This window comes from Calonectris borealis, chromosome 2, assembly GCF_964195595.1.
Source record: "Calonectris borealis chromosome 2, bCalBor7.hap1.2, whole genome shotgun sequence".
NCBI classification, from domain to species: domain Eukaryota; kingdom Metazoa; phylum Chordata; class Aves; order Procellariiformes; family Procellariidae; genus Calonectris; species Calonectris borealis.
In genome coordinates, this window is record NC_134313.1 from 43016435 (window position 1) to 43035445 (window position 19011).

A 19011-nucleotide genomic window follows, 5' to 3' on the forward strand; every position below is an offset into this window, starting at 1 on the left:
CTTTTTATTTAAATACCCACACCCTGGAATGTACATAGGAGTAAATTAAGGCACTTTTATTACACAGGTCAAGTCCTGACCTGTTCATCTACATACATTAGCATAAGGTAAAAGTACAGACATCAAAAATGAAGCATTAATGCTTAGTTTAAATACATATCCTAGAGGTTGTTAGAAGGAAGAAAAAATTCTAAATGAAAAAAGTTTAAGCCAACAGAAAAGTAATAACTGAGAAAGTGAGGCACTACTTAATTTGAATCTTCTCCCCAAAAGGATTTTCCCTTGTGACTAGTTAGTTGTATTTTACGAGCAGACAACATAATAAACCAGATATCTTCATTTTATGTCACTGTACATTTCATACATACTCAGACTGAAGACCAACTATATAATTCAAGATAGTTCAGATCAGTTTTGAAACATGCTTTTAAATTATCTGAAAAAGCTGTACACAGGTTTCCATGTAGAATACATCCTTTTTCTTCCCAATTCAGAAAAGAACCGGTTAAAACAAAAACCATCATGTAATTGAGAACAATTAAGCAGGTAGGTTCTGTAACTTCTCAGCAGGGGAAAGAAGTTCTCCTACACTTCAAGCTGCCAAAGGCTGTGAAGCTGTGATCAAAGTCATGATAATATTAAAAAAGAGACGCTGGACAGCAACCCAATGGCACACTCCCTTCTTTCTCAGAAGCCTTCAGAGGTACAAAGACTAGCAGCCAGAACTAACCCAGCCATACTCTAGCACTGTAACTGCCTCCTCCATATCCTTACCAACCCGTGCCTCTTCCTTATCCTTGGAGACACTCATTAGAGGTGCCAGTGAAGTTTGTAGGGCGGTGACCACAGAGTTTCTTACATTCTCATTTATACTTTGATTAATTGTCATGCCAATGAGCTAGCTGATCACGGATAATAATTGTAAGAGCTGTTTGACTTGATGAACAAGATAAACAGAACTAAAGTGAGGTATATCTCATTGTCAGAGACCGCAACCTTTGCAAGTATGAAAAAGTAAGTTCTGACATTGACTTTAGAAAAATCCCAGCCCAGGAAGATCTGCACAACTCTGTGTAACTCTGCAAAACAGCTTCAAATAAAGAAAAAAAGGTTGTATCCATGTGACTGCTCTACAGAAGAACAAGAGGATATCTTCTCCACTCCAACATACCAGTTATTAGAGTAACACTTAAAGTGGACTTTAAAAGTTCGGTGTTCTATATACTGCCTAATAAGAAGAGAAAGGTATTAAGGAAACAATGGTAAATCCACTGTTGCAACTCCAGAATTGCAATGTAAAAAGGACTAAGTGCAGAACTATTTTATTGCTTCAGTATATTCAGTATTATTATGATATATTATGGTACCAAGTTACACTTCATTGAAGTAGGACTTCACAGGGGTTTGCTAGCACTCTTCAGTCTGGTTCAACGATGAAAACAGCTGACTTTATTTTCAAATATTGCATGGCTTTCACAATTTGCACAAAGTTGAATGAAGTATTCCATGAAAGCAAATCACACTGATTAAGGAACAGGTTTTGTTTCTCATTAGAAATTCAACTTTCAATTAGTGGAAGTTCTAAGCATGGGAAAGACGTAGCAGAAAGACTGGAACCTCACAGCAGCCAACTTTGCATTAGACAGTATCTGTATCACAACTGCCATAATAAAAACTGCCTCCTTGCCTTCCTGTCCCACTCACCTTGCAATTCCTTCAGGCTTAAACCGCAGCAATGGGTGACATGCCACTGGCCTGCAGCACTGCAATGCTAACCATGTCCACTCCTAAGCCACAGCACAATTATTAGGTGCAAATACTACCAGGGCTTTTCTGATACCACTCTTTGTTCCTCCGGTCTCCACCTCGTCCCACCTCCGCTGCAACACCTAAAGGAAACAGAGTTTTCAGGAAAAATGTTTTGGCCCCACAGCAAAACGGGAACGAAGGGTACTGGGACAGTAAGCATGGGTCTATAGGGTGGGCAGCTCTTCTACTCCACAGTGCCACCAATCCCCTTTGACCAAAATACATAATAATATCCTACTATTTAGCAGTAAAGCAAGCCTACTGTTATTAGTAGCATTTGATTAGTATTGACCGTAAGGATAGCACAGGAGGCAAATATCCCTCTCTGCTCTCTGGCTGAGCAGTGCAGCCCACACGATGCAGTAAAATGTATGCAGGAGGTGGCGTGTGAGGATCCGATTTCATATTGGGGCAGGGCACCTTATAAAAAGTCTTTTCAGTAACAGTCATCCAGAAGTAATATGGAAATCAAATTAGTTAATTGCAACAATCTAAACAGCATCATTTGATATCTTCACAGGAGTTCTTGGATAATAAGAGTTTAGAAGGAGAAATCCTATCTTTTATTAAACCCGACATAGCTGGGGGACAGGGCCTCTCCCTACAGCTTTTGCCTATTCCATTTTAAGCCAAGTAATGAAAACATTAGCCAGCAAAGAACGAGTTAATTCAGCTTCTATCTCCCCAAAGCCTATAATTCTCTGGTCTAGTCTTCCTGAAGAGCACTTAAAAATGTTTCAAATATAAGGTGAACATCCATATAATCATCTCTGCAGATGCTTCTCTATAAGTGGCAAGGACGCTACTCCAGAAGAGCACAGATCCCGTCCCAGGCACCGGAAGGACAAGCAGGTGTACCTACAAGGTTAGGGTATAAAAATAAGTCCGGAAAGTGACATTCGGGTTCACCATCACGCTGTGGACAAGCCAGTCGAAGCGGACACACCTGTTTCATAGAATCATAGAATATCTCAAGGTGGAAGGGACCCATAACGATCATTCAGTCCAACTCCCTGCTCCTTGCAGGATTATCCAAAACTAAACCATGACTAGGAGTGTTGTCCAGATGCTCCTTGAACTCTGAGAGGCTTGGTGCTGTGACCACTTCCCTGGGAAGCCTGTTCCAGTGACTGACCACCCTCTCAGTGAAGAACTTTTTCCTAATGTCCAACCTGAATTTCTCCTGACACAGCTTCACACCATCTCCTTGTGTCCTATCACTGGTCACCAGAGAGAGGAGATCAGCACCTCTCCTCCGCTGCCCCCCGTGAGGAAGTTGTAGACTGTGATGAGGTCACCCCTCAGCCTCCTCTTATCCAAGCTGAACAAACGAAGTGACCTCAGCCGCTCCTCGTAAGTCATGAGTGCACAGTATCAAAGTTACAGCGATTGCACAGGTTGCGAACACACCGAAGCCCGGCACATGCTGTAAATGTTCACACAGCACGGGCTTCAGAGACAGAAGGGAGACAGCAGCAACACAGGGCACAAACAGAGGGAACGTCAAGCAAAGTCCAAGAGCTGCCTGAGATGTGAGGAGATGCTATGTGAGGTGCTACTGGATCCCAGGGAGGCCACCATACTCCAAATTCTCCATATAATGCTTACAAAGGTGTCCTCTAGGATGGTCCTATACAACTGTTTTAGTCCAGTATCTGATTTCCTACTCTACAGAAAATAAGCCCTTACCTCCTGGCATTAAGGGAGGCCTTCTTATTTTTTCATTCACATTCAGCATTTCCTTGGACAATTTTCCTTCATCCTTGATCCCTCCAGCCCACATAATAATACAGGTGATTACGAATAGTAGGCCACTGACTCGATTTTGCATTTTTATTACATTTGGAAGAAAGTATGCTGCAATAATTTTGTTCTATCTCATCAGCACTCCTGTTCTTCAGTATATTTTCTGAATAAAGCCCATGAAGACAAATTAGCAGGGTGATATTTTACATAGTTCTTGGTCTTTATGGTTCATTCTCTCATTTAGCTCATGTTTGCTGTCAGTTGCCAGGTTCCTAGATCAGAAAAGGGTAATTCACGCATCTGCCGACTGTAACAAAAACTAGAAATACCAGAAAGGAGCAGCTGATTTTCCCTGATTTCAAAGCAGCAGAGCTTTGAAATATCCCATTTAAAGTTCCACTCCCAACAGTGACCATCCAAATAAGCTCCAAGAAAGGTACGCAGCAAATTTTTGTCCTGAATGCTACTAATTTTACATTTGCTGAGTGAAAACCATATGTCTATTTGTGTGCATTTCTGCAATTGCACTTTTTCATTCATTAAGATGAGAAATTGCTTCTCTTATGCAATCTGCTACTATTCAGATAGCAAAACATTGTGATGTCTGGTAGCAGGCTTGCTGTTTTTGGCTGTAAGAGGGTTGTGTTTTTTTTTTCCCCCCCCTCTTCCTGTGAGAGGAAAGCTTTTCCCAAAGGATTTAAGTGATTTCATAAAACAAATGTAAAAACAAAGACACTTTTGTTCAAGGACTGAAGGTTTTGTTTTGTTTTAAGGGGGATGGAGAAGGAAGGAAGAGAGAAATGACACTGATCATCTTTCAATTAAACAGGGAAAAAAAAAAGCTGATCTCATTCCTAAAATAGAAACTTTGTGATAGCACAAACTTGCTATAATAAAAAGGTCATCAGAAAAAAAAAGAAATCAAGGTAAGATTTTTTTTTCCTAAATATATAAATTTTGTTTATTATAGTCACAAGTGAACACCTCAAACCACTATAGCAAAGACCAGAGAAGAACAACATTTTCTCTCCAAATTCAAGTGCTTACACTGTGCATTCCTATATGCTCCGCTTCATTAAAGCCAGTTTCTCCTTTCCCTCACCGTTTATCAAACAGGAAGAAAGAGGGAGGGGGGGACGACCACTGAAATGCGTGGCTTTAAATACAGAAAGATTTGGGAGATTCACTTCAGCTAGAACTTGTGAAGCTTAACCTAATATGCAACATTTCATTTACTGAAATAGGACCCTTTATTACAGCGGGAGTAACCCCCTGAATGCACACAGCAAACATTGCAAGATGGGAACAACACAATAACAACTAAAAAAGGAAAAACTAATTAAAACATCTGAAATCCTTCAGCAAAGCATGTGTGGAGGTCTTGCAGGGAATCTGAGTGAGCAGACCTTCACATGTGCAAGTGTTCCCTAAGCATTTATACAAACACATTGCAGAAATCTCATGTGTTGCAGAATTGGGATTCTAGTTTCTGATTAGCAGATATTAATTAATGGAATTAACTGATTTATCAGTAAGTCCCTACATATTGTATCAAGTTTTATTATGCAGAGAGAAGTCCGACAGCCAGAAGTGATCTTCACTGAGAAAATAACCTCTGTCCAAACAGAGCGAAAGCAATCCATGAAGTCCCATTCACACTGCCTAGCATTTAAATTCATTCAGGATTGTCACTCGCTGCAAATATCATTCAACAGCCAAAACTAACACACTGGGAGAACTCAACAGCAATATACTTCAGTAATATTACAGCTCAGAAAGGCCAAACAACATAGATAATAAGAATCTTGCAATTAAATACAACATGCAAGTGAACTCTCACATTTTAACTACTTGTATTTACATGACTAATTTACAAATGTTAGTATTAAATTTGATTTTTTCTAAATGTAGTCTTGAAGTAAGTGCATGCATGGAAAGTGAAAAAATGTTATTTTAATTAAGAGATTAAAAAACAGGTCTAAAACCATTGGTAGACAGGAAGAGAAATAACATTCTGTCGAATAGATCACAGCAGCATTATTTTTTATATATATAAAGTACAAATAAAATGTGTATTATCATCATCATCTCAAAAGTGCGCTACCCAACCATTAGTTAAATGATTCTCCTCCACCCTATTATAAGCTGCGTATAGATATGCACATACACACACAAGAAACAGTTTCACTTCTAGTGGCTCCCTGACCTCTCAAATGGTAACACGCACAGATTAACTTGTCAAATAGAGAAAGACAACGTACAAAGGTCATTACAAATCCAAAGGTCTGGGTCCACTCATGAGTTTGGGTAGTTAACTTAAAATAGATTTGTCTAATACTCTGTAGAGGTACTGGACAAAGAGGAAGACACTGCTACCAATGTTTCTTTCACAACAGAAGGACACTCCTTCTGCTCCTATTTGTACAAAAACACACCACGTGGAAATCTGAAAGTTAAACTACTGGAAGGCTGCAGAACAACCTTTCTTTCCCCATTCTTCTGCCCACAATTCTTCTCTCTTCCTTTGCTTTGTTTTTGAACTATGCAAGACACCATGTAATTTAGAGATGTTCACACCTAAAAGGTTCTCCTGCAGTTTGCTCTAAGGTTCTGCTTTGTTCCTTCCCCACTGTAACCTCTCTTCATTCAAAATGTGCTTTTCTAAACAGTGCAACCCCAACGAGCTAATAGATATCCCACATTTACATCACAGCAATGAATAAAACATGAGCTTTCCAATTTAATTTGGACACGAGTTAATGTGCATACTAAGTTCATGTGGAATGTATAAGCATTTCTCCTTCATTTTCCTGTTCACCAGTTTGTTCATTCACAGTATTTCCATAATTCTTGTTTTCTCAATCACATTTTCTCTCTTGTATTCTTTCACGTGTGCATGTTTCAGGTTTTACTTCCATCTCTTACATCACTTGCTCCTTGCTCCAGTCCATTTCTCTGCTCCCCAGTCTGACCATGCTCACCATGAACACACAGTTCCTTGACCTATTAACAAGAAGGATATTCCTTTCCACTTGCTTGAGCTGCAGACAATAGTGGATGCTGCTGTTATCTTCCCTGTCCAATAAAGTCTTAAAGCATTTCCTCCCATTTCTTAATGCAGACTTTTCCAAGACCTCAAATTGTAACAGGAAATTATTTGAGTGATTTTGTTTTTAAAGAACACAGCAAAGCATCAGGAGACAAGTGCTCTGCTCTCCGATTTGCTAGAGACTGAATTTAGGTTGAATCTCTTCCTTGTAAATCTGAAATAACTTTTCCATGTCATCCATTAATATTTGGAACTTGCAGGCTGTCAAGTGAAAGACGCTATACAAATGCAAAGCATAGCCCTAGTCTCGTCTTTTTTAATGATACACCCAACACTCATATAAAAGAGCAACAGGAGCAAATGAAAAATCACAATAAGCGAATAGCCTAATAATACATGCTAAAAGCTACCAAGACAATAAATTCAGTTTTCCCCGGGATTGTTAAATTATTCTTTTGATGGCTCAACACAATCTCTTCACGTTTATTTCCTATGGGGGATGCTGACACACTGAGCTCATTACGCAACTCCTCTTTAAAGAAAAAACACACATGCATTTAAAGCAAACACCTAAAATTTAATAGTTCAGATTTTTAATAAACTATGCTGGAAAGGAGTTTGCGACTGGATTATTTCTAAGGAAGTTAGACACCTGCCTTATAAATTCAAAACAAACAGACATAAAGCGGTATCAAGACACCGATCTTGCTTTGATGTACAAACACACTCAAAGCATCTTTCTTTTTTAATTATTCTTCTCAAGATACGTCCACACAGATGACATCCATTCTTCTTCCTTTTTGAAGAGTCATCTTGAAACTTCCAGAAGTTTGACTGCGCATACAAAGCCCAACTACAGGAGAGCTTATAAATGGACAGACCCTGATGCTATAGCAAAGCTCAAATTAAGTCAACACGGTGGAGCCTTCAAACCACATACACCATCATTATGCCTTCTGTGAGGCATACGCCTCTTCGGTGTATACCAGACAAGTCTTCAACAGAGTTATTAAAGAAAGTGTCTGAACTGGCATATCTCATACCTCAATTTGTTCCCAGTGGTTAGCTTGCGTTGGCCTTTGTATAGCTCAGCACCAGCACCTAGGTCAGGTACTACACCTGCAAAACGAAGCCACAGATGAGCGCTTGTCCTCCCGGCTGGGAGCCCCCACCCTGGGTCTTCAGCAGTCCTGCACTTCACCTACTGTGCAAGGCTCTGCCCGAGTCCCTTCCCAGGTGAAGCCGCCCTATTCCTATTCCCAGGAGCATGGTCCTCAAACAAGAAGATGCAGCCAGTGCCACAGAGCGCTCCTAAGATCAGAGAGCATGAAAACAGGCAGAGGATAGATATGCACACACACTCAACAGGAAAGCATAATCCTTTTATTTATTTATGGGTTCAAGCCAGCCATCCTGACCTCCAGCCTGCACGTCCATTTATGCATTTTCTGTCCCACGCATATTAATTTGTGGTTATCTTTAATATTTTATGAGTTATACTTTATTCCACTCCATTATACACTAAAAGAGAAGAAAAAGCAGCAGCTACTAACGCCATAGATGGGGGTTTTACATGTTATAAACCCCATTCACCATCAAGTGACTGGACAACACATACTCACAAACATAAGTATTTCTGCTCACCACACCTCCTTCACAGAAGTGTTTTCTATTTCTGTTGATTAGGAGACAAGATCGAAGCATAAAAGTTATGGTAACTTGAGTTACCCGAACTGCCCATTTCTTTAACAATCAATCCCATGCACACTTAAACACAAACTGGGACTTAAGAGAAGTACAGCTGGGAGGGCATCCAAAATCTGACAGTTAGGAAACTCATTTTGATTTCCCCGTGTACAATATTCTAACATTCATTCAACAAGTCATCAAATCATTCTCCTGTATGTCAAGTTTTTAATCCAAAATTACAGATGAGCCTTCAGTTTACGACCCTTCCTCTTCTCCAAGAATTTGCCCGAGGGAATTCATAGGCAGCTGCTATCTCCCCCTCTGCCGTTACTAAGCTACAAAAGGCAGCGTAGCTTAAGTTTTGGTCTCCTGTATAATTCCAGACTGTTCACGCCCCATCATCCTTGTAGCCTGGATATCCTTGTACATGTTCCACTAGAATTTAATATTTTCTGCACACAAGTGACCAGAACTATGTACAGTATTTAACATGAAGTCTCCCTGACACCTTGCAAAATAACTTGTCTATCTCCATTGAAGAGCTCTCGCTGAGGATCACATTTGCTTTCATTTCATGCCCACCATCAGAGTCACCCGTTTGACTATTCAGGCCTTTTCCTCCAGGCCTGTTTTAAGGGATGACCTGCCAACTGATAGCAGATATGTTGTTAATAATCACTCAGTAGATAACTTCGCTTTTAGAGCTATTTAACTTCCTCTCATTCCTATTACTTCAGTCATCACAGACATTCGGTTCTTCCTGTGCAATAATCCAACCCCACTCGGTGCTGACTATGTTTCCTAACTTTGCCTCATCAGCAATCATCCTTTGCATAGTTATCTCAGCCAGTACGGTGAATTACAAAGACCAACCCCGATCCAGAGCAGTAATTCCTTTATTCATGCAGACAGTCACAATTTCTCTTTCAGGTTGCCCTCCCACCATTCTTTAGCCAAGCCCCATACTTCCAATTTAGTCATTTTCGGTGTTGCGCCATGGTGTACACACATTGAACTAAAGCCTTCTGCTCTTTTTGTCTGGGACACTCAGTATTTAACCAGAAATAATACAACTTTAGTCTTCCATGACCTAATTGTGGCAAATCCATGACGCATTTTATCCTGTTTTCCACTTATCTTTGTATACTTAATTACTTTTTCCATTCCAAATTTGTTCTAAATTGTTGAATACTATTAAGACCAGAGGAAAATGTGTGAAGATTTTATTCTCTTCTCCTTTTAAAATAAATACAAGTATACTTCTTTTGCTATATTGTGATCACAACTGCTACATTCAACTTGACAGATAACAACCAATCCCCTTTTTTTTTTTTTAACCTGGCTCCAGCATCCTGCACCAACTCTTTCAGACCCCTAAAGCAGAGACCCTTTGCTTCCTTAGTTTGAGTGCGTTAAATCTGGAAGCAGGCATAAGACATTCACTCTGGTCATTTCTGTTTGGCACCCTATCTTTCTCCCATGTTCAAATCCTCATCCCTATCTAAAACTAGTTATAACTGCTAATTTTGGAAGCATTAGACATATTTTTCAACTATACTCTGGTCCTCACAACATCATAGCCAAGTTCTCTTCTCCTCTTCTTTTTATTTTTTTCCTCTTCATCTTAAATTTCTTCATGCTCTAGCTTTTGGCAATTCACTTGCTATCCCTGCAGTTTCTGCTCTCTGATGATCAATCCCTTCCTTCACTTCATTCCTTACAGGTTTTCCGGTAACTTACAGTATCTTATTCTCGCAGCAAGGTCTGCAGCCCCACTTGGCAAGCTTTTCCTCCTCCTTAAAATGCAGTTTCCAAGCAGCTGTTGTACCTTCCATTTAAGACAGTCCAAGCCCTTTTTTTTTTTTCTTCCCCAACCTCTATCTCCTAGAGGTCCTCAAACTAGTTCCTCTAACTTCTCAGAACTTGCCCTGCTAAAATAAAACTTCCTTGAAATAAAAGCACTTTGTAGTTGACATATACTTACCCTCAGTTTAATTTAAAATAATTAACTCGTGGCTAATCAACACATGCTTAAGGCCTTGTGGGACAGAGCCGTAATCTAGCAGTGGAAAGCAAGACCCAGCATCAGCCACAGAGAGACCAGAGACATTCCTTACCCCGAGTTCAAAGATACGCCCTCTAGTTCTGGGCAGGCTGTAAACATGAGCCTTCATTTACTCTGCATTCCACTACAATTAATGGCCAAAATCTACCCTATGATACTTCAGTGTACTGATTTCCAATCTAACTATGTCACCCCTGGGAAACATACTTACAAAAGCACATTTGAGAAACATCTTCCTTTTATAGCACGGTATCTCAAATGTGCTCTGCAGCTCTGAGCAACCAAAACACGTTTGCAAGGCTATGTTCTGTAATTTGACTCAGTTTTGCCTCACTAAATCAACGTTAGCCCTCCAGATTTTGGAATGTAACGTGAACCTTTAACAGAAAACCATCTCCCATCCACTGGAAGACTGCACCCATATTAAGTGCCTCCAGCAACAATTTGAGATCTGATGTCTCCAGCACACGCACCGCAAGCCTACAAGGAGCAGGGAAGGAGGGCGCTGATGGCCAAGTGCTACAGCAGGACACGGAAAGAACCGCTCTGGCAAAGTGACAGCAAATGATCTCCATATGAATCTGGAAAACACCGCTTCCCTCTTAACTTTAGCTTGTGATACGATTTTTTTAACATGGATGCACTGGCGTGAGGGCAGTCTAGGCCTCTGTGCAACAGAGTGAACTTGCTGGCATAGGCTATCAGTTCCATCGAGGCAGTAAATCACGCTAACCACCACATTCCTGGTATACATCTACACTGTGGCACACAGGCACCTGCCTGCTACCTCCTGCCCACAGAGGGAAAACTCAGTACCGCAGCATGAAATATCAACTGACATGGTAAGTTACTAACCCACATAAAATGGGGGCCCTGGCAGGGCATACTGCTCTGTCAGTTCTAAAAGCCCCACATCATGGCAAGGGCTGCCTGCCATCTCTGAAGGACTGATGGTGGTCCCTGCATCCACCTCCCTTGGCCACCGTCACCAACAGGTAACATCTCCCCAGGGAGCACACTCACACTGCTAGGTACCTTCTGCTCTCATGACCAGTCTCACTCGTTCGAGCCAAACCTTTGCAGAAGTGGGGTGTTCAGCCAGCCTCTAAATTGAGGAGCATGGCACTGGACACTTCAAAAAAGCAATTCATTGTGTTAGTTGCAGACGAGGAAATAACGAGCCACCTTTTACTCCAGAAATGCTTAGAAGTGTTTTATCTTGTTAATTCTAGGTCAGTTGAGCGCACGTGTGGTATGGATTACACCGACCCTTTTAGAGCTCTCAACGTTTTTAAATAAGTAGGACACTTAACATTAGACACAAACCAAGCTGTGCACCCCTTGTACACCACGCACCAAGATCAACCAGCAGGCTTTACAAGCAGAACCAAGGACAAGTTGCTTTCTAAAGCATGGCTCTTATGGCACGTAAGTACAAATGTGAAATAAATTATAAATGCCAAATCTGACCCAGTATCATATTAAATCAATATAGGTGTTTTACAGAAAAAGAAAGTTGAACTGAAGTGACCTTTGCAAAGCCACCCAACAAATCAGTGGCAGATTTACAGACAGAGCAAGTATTTACAGCTAAGTGATAAAAAAGGTCTACATTAAAGATAAAAGTTGTCTTGCTGCTTCCAAAACACAATAGCATTGTCATTTTAAGCACAAAGGAGATGTTTCATCCTTAAATCTGAACACAGTAACTGCAGACTTTAAATACAAGCAAGGATCAACATGCAAATGATTGTAAAATTCAAGTTTAAATAAGTTAATACTACAATTCACTGGAGATGTTAATTTGCCAGTGCTAGGTCTCTGAAAGTTTTAAGCACCTTCTCTGCCCTATAAGCTGCCATATGTATTGGACCCTAGGACACAAATAATTGCATTGCTTTCCCTTCTTTTCACACATACCCTGTCTGAGTAAGGGAAGAAGGAGGAAAAAAACAGACATTTAAGTAAATTATCTTTTGGATAAGCCTCCTCCCTTCTCCCAGCTAAAGTTTTCTTTAGGTCAGATTAGCACTTTGAGATGAAACCAGGCGCCGGCAGGCCCTGTTTCAGGCGGCGTTGTGACAGATGCGGAGCAGACCCCGAGCAGGGCGAGCGCCGACCCGGGGGAGGCGGCCATGTGCTCAGCCCCGCATCCCCCCGACGGGGCATCCCGGGGAGGAAGTTCACACTTCGCACCGACTCGGGGAAACAACTCGGAGAAGCTCAACAGCTTCCAGCGGCTTTCTCCTGGGCCATATGTTTTCCCCTGACATTAGCGAGGAATTTCAGAGGAGCCAAACCGCTTCGCCCGCCCCGCCGCGGACCCGCTCGGGGCCGGAACCGCCGCCCCCAGGGCAGGGGACGGAGCCGGCTCGGCCCCGCTTCCGCGCGGGGCACCGACCCCACGGGGGCAGCTCTCTGTCACCGGAGGCAGCCGCCCGCCCCGCCGACCCCCGGCGGCAGGGCAGGGCAGGGTGGGCTGGGCAAGGCGGCTCCTGCCGCAGCGCCCGGTGGGGCCGAGCCCCCCGCCCGTCCCCGGGGCAGCGCGGCGCCGCCAGCCCCGCACCCCGCCCGCGCCGCCGGCCCCCGCTGCCGGCCCCCTCGCCAGACGCCTGCCGGGGCTGGTGGTGGGGGGTCTCGCCCGCCGCCGCTCCCCGGGGCCGCCCCCAGCAAGCGGGGGAACCGCTGCGGGACGGCGCCGCGTTCAGCCCCGGGCCCCGCCGCGCCCGGAGCAGCGGCCCAGCCCGGCCCGGCGCCGCGCCTCGCCGCCGCCCTTACCGTCCTCGCCAGCGCGGCGCGGGAGCCTCCCGAAGAGGAGCGAGGCGAAGAGCGGGGAGCCGGGGCCGAGAAAGCCGCCGCCGCGAAGAGGAGGAGAAGGAGGAGGAGGAGGAGGGGGCGGAGGATCGGCGGCGGAGGGGAGGAGACGGGGGGCGGGGGAGCCGAGCGGCTGGCAGCCGCCCGCCCGCCGCGCAGCCGGCGCTTCCTCCCGACACGCCGCCGAGCCGGGCCGGGCCGGGCCGAGCTCGGGCGCGGGGGCCGGAGCGTGGGGCCCGCCCAGCGCCGCCGGGCCCGGCTGGCGGGGCGGGATCGCCCCTTCCCCTGCCCGCGCTGCACAAAGGGGACCCGCCGCTGCCGCCTTTGTTCGGCCGAGCGGCGCCCGGGAGGGGAGGGCGGCAGGGTGACAAGTTGGGCGCTTCCCCCACCCGAAGACCGTTCCTCCGGCCCTGGCAGACACGGGGTAACTTCACTGAAGTTAATTTGGGTCTGTGATGAAAACCCCTTCCACCTGTGCCAAATGCTGCTCGGCATCCAGCATTGAAGTCGGCCTACACGCAGTGCTTCAGCTGCCTGTTTATGCCCCAGGAGCTGACTGGTGACTCCTGTTAAATTAAGTTGGTTTTTTTTATTGCAGAGGGTAGATGGGATCGCGAAGACTGGTTTCTTAGCATTCTGCACTTGGCAGTCACCAAGAAGTGGTAAAAAATGAATTTCAGATACACTTTTATCCCATTGTCTGTGGTAGTTCACAGATTTTCTTTCGAACGTTGCCACTCATTTGCCTATTGATCTACATATCCAGTTGCTCACTGATCATTGAGGTGCCTTTTGAAAGCACATTTTTTGCCACAGTAGTCCATTGCTCATCCTATAAACCTCCTCCAGCCTTCCTGATTTCAGTCCTTCAGTTCAGGTACTTAAGTCAACACCTCTCGTGCCAGCTAAAATAGCAGAAAGGGGAGAATTTCCCCTCCTTCACTTCTCGCTTGGAAGAGACTGACAGACTTACAAATGCTTTTCTATGAGGCCTTCTCTGAAGGGTAGTTAGACTTCAGCCATTTGGAGGTGGAATGAGCAAAATGATTCAACCTATAGGACCATCTATCTACAAGTGACCTCTTAAGAGGGCAGTAACAAAACTAGACCACCCTAGGGTTTTTAAGACCAGACATAAACAGAGAATCTCCTTAGCCGAGCAGCCTCCCTTGAAAGCTCTTTCCCCTAATGTTCATTAAGCCCCCAGCAATTAAAAGATCCCACCTGGGCATCCTGACGGTTTGCCCAGAGCTCTGCTTCCCAGGCTGCAAGGGGCCAAGCTAGCTCGTTGCGTGTAGTACTAGACCAAGTCGCTTTAGTGTACCACAGGCTCTTAAAAAACAGGTGCTTTGTCAGTTCCTCTAGCTATTGCCTAGAAATTATCTGTGAGGCCCATGAGGTGCCTGTTGCAAGGCATAGGTGTGTGAGGGGAAGGAGGAGAAGTTGCAGCGCTTGGACTTTTCCACTTAACTAACAAGGACCTTCTACTTTCTGTGCGTGTTAGCACGGCTGCATTAGAGAATGGGAAATAAAAGTACGTGACTTGAACTTTGACTCCTGTAGCTGTGTTGTAGGGGAGAATAAACATTTGTTTTTATTTTAAAATTTAAAAAAGGAAGTGGAATTGATATCCTCCTGAGTGTTGGGGGAAAAAAATGTCTGAAAATATAAAACAATGTAATAAGTGTGGAGAAGCCTGCCTAAGCCATCAGGCAGACAATGTCTTAGAGGCATAAGCTACATCATATATCCTAGGTACTGCCAAGATTTGCTTGCTGCATTATTCTCTGGGGACGGAAGTCAACCATCAACCCCATAGCCTGAGCCGAAGGGAGCCTGCCACACAACAGGGTGCTCGTTTGTCACATGTTCAATACACAGCCACCCCACCTCGTGTAGCCACCTTTTACAGGAGGTGCATTTTGCCCTTCATTCTTTAGGTTGGACGCCTGTAACAGGGAGAGGAATAGGCAAACACAGCTCATCTCCTTTTACGTGACCTGTTCTGGCCAGAAGAGTTCCCCAATCCTGGTCAAAACAGAGGCTTACCAATATTTTAATTCCAGGTCAATGTGCAAACATTTGTTAAAGCCTAGGCACGTGCATAGCACTTCTATTGTGCCCTTACTGATGAAACAAGAGCTATGGAGTTGTTTCTTACACTACTAACTGGCAAGTTTTTCACACCCAGGCATCACATGATGGATAGCTTTATTAAATTATGCCACACTGTGCAGCTGCTGCCTCTGGGAAGAAGTATGGGATAATACAATTAATGTCTCACCTTTTAATTTTAATATAGCTACTAAAATATGATTTTCATTCTCACCATCACGACCAGTGACAGCCTAGCCTCTGCCTCAGACAGATGACCAACCCGTTGAAGCACTAGCTAGAGATCCCCCCAAAGCAAGCCACAAACCTGAGCTGATCATGAACACCCGTGGACTTCATCATGTTCCAAATCCCTTTAATGAAACCTGGCCGCAGGATGATGGTTAAGGGCACCTTAAATTATTATCCTTGGACACAGATCTTTGCATTTTGAGACACCATAACCCCTGATTTATAAATAATATCTAAGGCAAGAAACTAATTCTATAAACATGCATATACCTGATTAAACTCATCTAATTCAATAAGACTACTCAATAGGAGTAAAATAAAACATGCATAAGAAAATGTGTTGTTTGGAACTAAGCTAAGAACCTCTGGAGATAAACATAAAATTACCCAGTTTCAGACTTACTTCTTCTGTACACTTTCCTAAGAACAGATTATTATAAAATGCATTAATCTTGTCAGTCCATTAAAATACTTCACAACTTTCAAAAGGTTTTGAGATACAAAGATTTGAAAACCCAGCTATTGATCATAACTGTCTTCCTAAATCCATAGTCTTACAAGACCGAGAATAAAGCATTTGTTGCTCTAATCAGTAGGTTTACTCAGAAACAGCTGACACTACTTGAAATTGTGTTAATTAACAGAGGTTCTCAAGGTCCTGTTCTAATGCAGCACAACACACTGGTGAAGACAAGCTCTGTCCACCTTAAACAATGCATTGTTAATGGTCATGCTACTTGAATCTGCCATTAACAGTAAGTCTCCATCTCACAGCTGCTTCTAAACCTAAGGCCTGCTTGCATTCAAAGAGAATTTCAGTTGTATTTTGGCATTGTATATGCTATTCACAAAGTCACCTGTAACTGCATGTAAGAACAACTGAGAACAAAGCAGCTCATTTCCCTCTGTTTAGCTCTAGAGGCCTCGCTGCGGGATGTTTGGGTTTTGGATCTGTCCTGCTTGTGTAAACTTACGTGTAATGATCAAAATACATTTCAAAATGCAGACTGCTGCCTGAATTACCACAGCACTCAGGCTGAATTAGCCACGGCAACTCAAGTACTGAACGGCGTAGCTTCCCTCCCTGCCCCTACATCTGTAGGATGTATTTACTCTCAAGTCCCTCCAGTCCACTGAGCAGGAGGTGTGAACTGAGGTCAGCAACAGCCTGCGTTAACGGGCCAAGTTGTCACCTGCAGCAGCTACACCACCACCAAGTATTTTTGTGTACTCTTCCTTAGTTAAATCCATGAGTGAGGCATGTGCGTGATTTCTAATGGTCAGCCTGGTCTGCCTGCTCAGCCCATCCAGCCATCGGTGGGGGCGAGATGGCCGGAGAAAAGCACCGCTTTAGGCATCACAGCTGGATCAGCCCATGCCTGCACGTCGCTGAGCTGCGTGTGCACATTCAACAAAGCTCACTGAGCAGTATTTCACAAAAAAAGGCTGAGGTCTCCATTCCCATCCCCCGGCTGCTCGCACAAACAAGGTGGTGCAGGACACTCTAGTCCTGTATTTGTGCACTGGGCAGTAGTTTGTTTTTTTTTTTTTTACTTTAATAACAAGCTCTGTAGAAACATGTTAGTGAGGGCTGTAAATGGTGCAGGTATTTAGGAGTGCTGGGAAAAGTATTTTCTCAGTATTGTTTGAAGCAGGGGGCTGATGACAAAGGAGAGGTGTGAGAGTCACGCTGACCCGTTCTTTGGTGCTCAAATGCCATGAGAAACAAGCCAGAAACCCCCTTCTCAGCTCCCTGAAGGTCTCAGCACTACATACGAGGACTCGCTGTTGTCTTCCCTCACTGCATTCTCCCCGTCAACTTGAGTTTGGCTATATTTAGGATCCAGCACAAGGCATTAGTTTTCTCCCTGTTTTTCTCTACTGTCACCTTGGGCTTTACGTACAAGGTTGTTACAGTTGTGTTTACTTTCCAGTTTCAGAAGGTGTGTGGAGGTAATCCAGCCGAAATGGAGGAACTGAACAGTGTGAGGCCACAACTACGTTCATTTGACGTCCTGCCTCAAGCTGGCTCCATGCAAGCAGAGAAACAAAGACGCGTCTGCTACTTTTTCCTACATACACCTACTCAGAGAACATAGACCTATTAAAACTGAGCCAGACAGATATCAGTTCTTTAATTAGGCTTGTCCTTTTATGTGCCCCAGGAAAATTATTATAAGAGATATCATATGATTGCCCAAGAACAAACAAGATATGCTTTTAAACACCCTTTATTACTAACATTGCATAAGCATTCCAACAATCAAATCTAACAGTTTGTTATCATAGTTGCAATCCCTTTGGCTTAGTAGCAGCAAGATGAATAGCATGTCATATCTGTTCTCAGCAAATAGCTGCCTGCCTCTGTAAACAAAACTGTCAAGACTCATTCTCCATACATATTTGCAAATTATATCCATTGGTTATGTGTCTTGCTGCATATTTAGTATGCTGCCAGCAGAATGTTACCCTCACATCACTTTTATATGTTACCAACACCATAATATTGTCAAGGAACAGGTACCTTGAGAACTATGGCTCCAATTCACTAATGTCTCCTACAGGCCCCTGATGAAAAACATGCTTATTATCTAGTTTACAAACATTTGAACCTAGCATGTAAATGCACTCCAAGAGTGATTGCTTGATTACTCTAATAAACAAGAATCACACAACCTTATAGTAAGTGATTATACACTTATTTTAGTCCTAAACCTGTTATAGGTAGTAAGAAACTTTCAGTTACACCTCTGAACATCCTATTTACTTTCTACGTGTGTACATATCATTGCAAAACACCTTTCCATGAACAACAGGTAGTTTACTGTCCTTATCCTCAGTTAAATCCATGAGTGAGAAGTGTATGTGATATCCTGATATTCAGCCTGCTCCGAAGTGCAGAGCCCTGTGTCCTCGTCCCAGTGCCAGCATTTTACTTACTGGCTGGCCCGGAGGAATTCACTTTGATTCCTTGTCTCGGTTTAACTGTATGTAATATGATAATAATATTATTTGCTTCACAGAGGAGGAGGGTAAATTAGTTAATGTGTGCCCTGTGCTATAAGAATATAGAGTGAAATAGGAGCTTAATACTGTAATTTCAGGCTCCCCTTTGGCATTCATGATTTTTTGAATTTTATTTAATCTGCATAATACATGCAGAGGACAAAATTGATAGTCACTGGCATTTTTAAAAGGAAGAATTCCCTTTTTATGATTTTTATATGGCAAAACCTGTGTCTATATCTCTTTAACAATTATATAAAATATCTTAAAATACTGATATTTAAAGTGCTGTAATTTTGTTGACGACACTTACAAAAGTAGGCCCATTTCTCATATAAAAACATCTATCATGCTAATTTTGACATTTTATGTTAATGATATGTAATAAAGTAATGTCATTTCAACAGAGAGTTCTAATTAGTTGCCAGTAACACAATACAGTCTTGTATAATTACAAATTTTGTGTGTGAGGAGAACTGCCTTTTTC

The 19011-nt window shown here is 43.2% G+C and overlaps 1 protein-coding gene across 2 annotated transcripts in view; it reads right to left on the minus strand.

Moving 5' to 3' along the window:
* Window positions 1–13401, minus strand: part of FAM110B (family with sequence similarity 110 member B) — a 113790-nt gene extending 100389 nt beyond the window's left edge. Inside the window, exons 1-2 of one of the 2 annotated variants that reach the window (XM_075141813.1) lie at window positions 13137–13221; window positions 7648–7723 (exon numbers count right to left, since the gene is read on the minus strand). The gene's annotated coding sequence lies outside the window, so the exon portion shown is untranslated. Of the gene's footprint in view, window positions 1–7647; window positions 7724–13136 lie in introns of both variants that reach the window. The other variant, XM_075141812.1, reaches the window with a different exon arrangement.
* Between the last annotated feature and the right edge of the window lie 5610 nt (window positions 13402–19011).